Here is a 4,452-nt window from a genome sequence, read left to right as displayed (position 1 = left end):
TTCGATGTATATCATATTACGTTTTAGAAGCAAAATGCCAGGAAAGGGTCCAAAGTATTATCCATGCTGTCTTTGTAAGCGCCGAACAGTTCCTTCTGAAAGAATTGGTATCAAAAAAGATTATGTGAGGCTTTTGGCAAGGCGATTTTTGGTATCAGTAGAAGATGGTGATGTTCTGTGTTCCAAATGTAGATTAAAATGTTACAAAGAAGAAAAAAAGATGAAGTCACATTTGAAACATACTAGAGTAGAGCAAACACATGATGAATATGAACCTCCAACAAAACAAACCAAAATCAGAAATCAGCCTCCTTCCAGTCCCCCATCTGTCTCTTTAGAGCTACCAACGACTAGTAAAAGCCATGCTATGGCACGCCGATTGGTTCAAAATTATTTTCTGCACGACCTTAAACAAAAATTACACGAGTAAGTAAAAACTTACACAAAGTGAGGAAAGTATACACAAAGTTATTGAAATTTACACAAACTACAGAGAAACTACACAATCAACAAAATATTTACACGATATAGTGAGAAAATTACACAAACGTAAAAACGAAAACTGCACGAGTGAGAATACAACATCGACATAATATACGACGCATCCTCATTGCGCACATTTCATTAATATTCATTAGAGAACAGCTCAGGGTGGCTTGGATGCTTGAAACATATACCTATAAATTAGAAACGTGCTAGTAATATTTATTTAATCTTTTTAAAAAGGATTCAGTCTTTTGGAATTCCGCTAGACTCTCAAGAATATGTACAATGTGTTTTATACATGTATAAATTTACACACAATCTTAGGTATTGAATATGAACACCTCCGATTAAAAACATTCTACACATGTATAAATAACGTAAACGGGATGCATATTACCAGTTGTGGGTTTAACTGTTAGATTTTTAAATTGTGTCATTCCTCTATCATTGTCTATATAGCAATTTCTTTTGAAAATGTAAAATATTGATATAGTAAAGGTCTTCATAAAAATTAATAAAAACAGCATGTGATGTAATACAAGACAGTTAACAACAAATAAAACTCTTCTCCTCCACCACCCACTGTGTGTACGTCTGTAATAATTGAGGATGTGGATGCGTGACCTTTTCATGTAGAGAGAACCCTCCCTGCTGGTGAAGGAATGCAAGACACCTGTACGCTAATCGATTTATAGTTATTTGACACATCCATAATACCCTTTGATTAAGGATTACTAGCAATTCATACAGAGATTTTGAAGCATTGTTGCGATCATCTGGGTTGTGGAATTTGACAGAAAACTTTTTGGAAATAAACAGTAAAAAATAAAAATAAGGCAAATAATTGCGCAACTTTAAGTTTTATTTTGAAACGATCGAATATAATTATTAATTTTTTTTTATATAACTATGTATGTGACAAAGTAGAACATGCAGTCTTTAATTTTGAACAATGTGTAGTGATTTCATAAATATCCATGTAAATGTAGAAAATTGTATGTAAACTGTAGTCGTTTTAGTTATGTGAATTTAAGCTTAATATATTATGTTTTTTATCGAGTTTGCTTTGAGTAGGTAAAGTGCATATAAACATGATAAAGGAGTTAAAACAATTTAAAATTATAATATACAGACACATATAATATCAGTAAAGCATCGCTTTTGATAGTGGGAGGGGATTAGAATTTTTTTTTTTGACAAATTACCTGATAAGCCTAATTGCATGACAAGCGAAAAAAAAGGGTGGGAAGTGTCCAAACTCGAAAATCCTATTTCGTTGAGGTAGTGAGGCACCTTCAATATTCCACCTTCTTTTCTAAACACATAAGCATATATTACTTAGATTTAAACTACCAAACAAAAAAGGGGACGAGGCTTTTCAGTGGATATTTACGATAGAAAAATGTTATGTTTGCCAAAGAAAAGAAAACGAGAAGGGGGAGGGATAAGCCCCTCCTGATGCTACTGGCTTAAATTATTTTCTGTGAATTTAAGCGTACATGAAGTAGTCAATCGAAATCAGGATTGCAATTCAACCTAAAACTATAACGATAAATATTGTAATTAACCGTCCATATCCTGGAATTTGCGCTCGACCTAACAACATTTAAAAATTGAAGGTTAGGGGGTCAACCAGCATATAAGGAAAATTTACTGTTGCAAAGTCTATAATACTCAGAAAAAAGTAGGGAGGAGGGGGGACTTCTACAGGCCCGTTTGCCGATTAATTTCATTTTATGATTATACAGTCATGTTCTTGTTATAATGGCCATAGATTTGGATTGAAAAGTGTTATTATAAAAAACTTAAATTTAGTGTTTGGGAAATAATAAATTATTAAAATTTTATGAATACGAATTCTACATGTAAAGAGAATTTGTTGTATTTGAAAATATTTGCAAAAATTGTGCTCTATTTTGAACATGATTTATTTGCATTTTTCAAGAATGATAAAACAAGTTCTATATTCTTTCTATTTATTATCAAACTGCAGTATCCATTCCCATTTTATTTATATGTAGCATTGTATGTAACTGTATTTAGTAATTCACAATGTTTTAAAAGTCTTGGTGTGTCATTATGGTCCAACGATTTGAAACTTAAATAAATTTATATTGGGACTCCAATCGATCCACGAGCCAGGTCCGCCACTGATCATGTGTTTTTCCATAGCCAGGATTATTTGAGTAGAGTTTTGTTATTTCATTTGGACAAATTTAATTAACAAAACACAAAAGCGCATGTGCATAGAGTATATAAGTATATTCCCGTTATCTGGTCCTTTTTATTAAAAATGAAAACATTTATCAAGTAATTGCCATTACGAATGAGGGCAACGCTTACAAGAAATATCTTGTTTTTATTTCGAAGTTTATAACTGAAAATATGAAATATCATGGAAAAATTCATAACAAAAAGTAGGCTACAGATATTCAACCAAAATTGATATCGCATATTTTATAAGTTTGGATACATATGTAACTAGTGCTAATTGTAACGGGAACCGTTACAGATGTTCCCCAAACGCTCCCCAACTCCCTTCTCGTGCCATATTCCCACTAAGTTTCATTAAAGTAGGCAAAATCTATGCATTTAAGACGTAAACAACGTTTTTCCAAAAGTATACCAAGTATTTCAAATTTAAGCAATGCAGGCGTGCGCATGTGATTGCATGAGCGTAATGACGATATCATCTTGTCTACACTATTTTACTCATTTGCACGTGCACGCACGTGCATGATGACCATACCTTCTTGTAGGAGTCCATTATGTCTGTCTATGTTCTTAATCCCATCCTGTTTGGTTGAAAAACAAGGGAGTTATAGCCATTTAAAGTGTAAGCCAATCAGATTGCAGCGCACGTGCATGCGCGTATTTTCATGACAATTATTATATATCACATTGTAGGACATCTTAAAGAATGCTTATGTTTTAAATTTCAAAGCATTTTGTAAAAAAACAGAAAAGATATTGATATTTTTGTTTCAGCCAATCAGAGCAAAGTGCACGTGCACGCACATGCATGCATGTGAATGTTGACCATACCATCCTGTAGGAGTCATTTAAGTCTATCTATATTGTAAATCCCATGCTGTTTGGTTGAAAACCAAGGGAGTTATACTCATTTAAAGTTTCAGCCAATCAGATTGCAGCGCACGCGCATGCGCGTGATTTCATGAAAAATTTTATATATCATATTGTAGTACATCCTAATGCATGTCTATGTTAGAAATTTCAAAGCATTTCATCATAAAACAAAAAAGATATTGAGATTTCTGTTTCAGCCAATCAGAGCAAAGCGCACGAGCATGCGCGTGAGTTCGTGCAAATTTGACCATGTCATGTTATCTACACACCTTATATATCTTTATATAATGAGTTTCAAAACATTTTATCAAAAAATGTAAAAGTTACAACCATATTAAATATATCAGTCATTTTACTCATTGCACGCGCCCGCACGTGCATGCGAATGCGCGCAAAATGACCTTCGTTCGGCACATCTACACAACATGCCTACTAACCCTAAAAAGGTTTTAACTTAGTTTGGTGAACAGTTTCTGAGAACACTTCCGGACAAAAAAGTACCGGAGAAGAAATAAGAAGAAAAAAGAATAATAATAATAATAACTAGTGCTAATTGTAACGGGAACCGTTACAGATGTTCCCCAAACGCTTCCCAACTCCCTTTCGGTGCCATATTCCCTGTAAGCTTCATTAAATAAGACAAACTCTGTGCATTTTTTACTTTAACAACGTTTTTCCAAAAGGATACCAATTATATTCAATTTTTAGCATTGCACCCAAGCGCATGTGAATGCATGTGCGTTATGACCATATCATCTTGTCATTCAAGAGTAGTTTTAGATATACTCGTTTCAAATGCACGCACATGCGTGCACGTGCATGATGATCATACCTTCTTGTAGGAGTCCCTTACATCTATCTATGTTCTAAATCCCATCC

Source organism: Saccostrea cucullata, unplaced genomic scaffold (assembly GCF_032062105.1).
Source record: "Saccostrea cucullata isolate Sc308-1 unplaced genomic scaffold, CSIRO_AGI_Scuc_v1 ctg14707, whole genome shotgun sequence".
Classification (NCBI taxonomy): domain Eukaryota; kingdom Metazoa; phylum Mollusca; class Bivalvia; order Ostreida; family Ostreidae; genus Saccostrea; species Saccostrea cuccullata.
The sequence above is the reverse complement of the archived record's forward strand: the minus strand, read 5'-3'. Positions refer to the sequence as shown.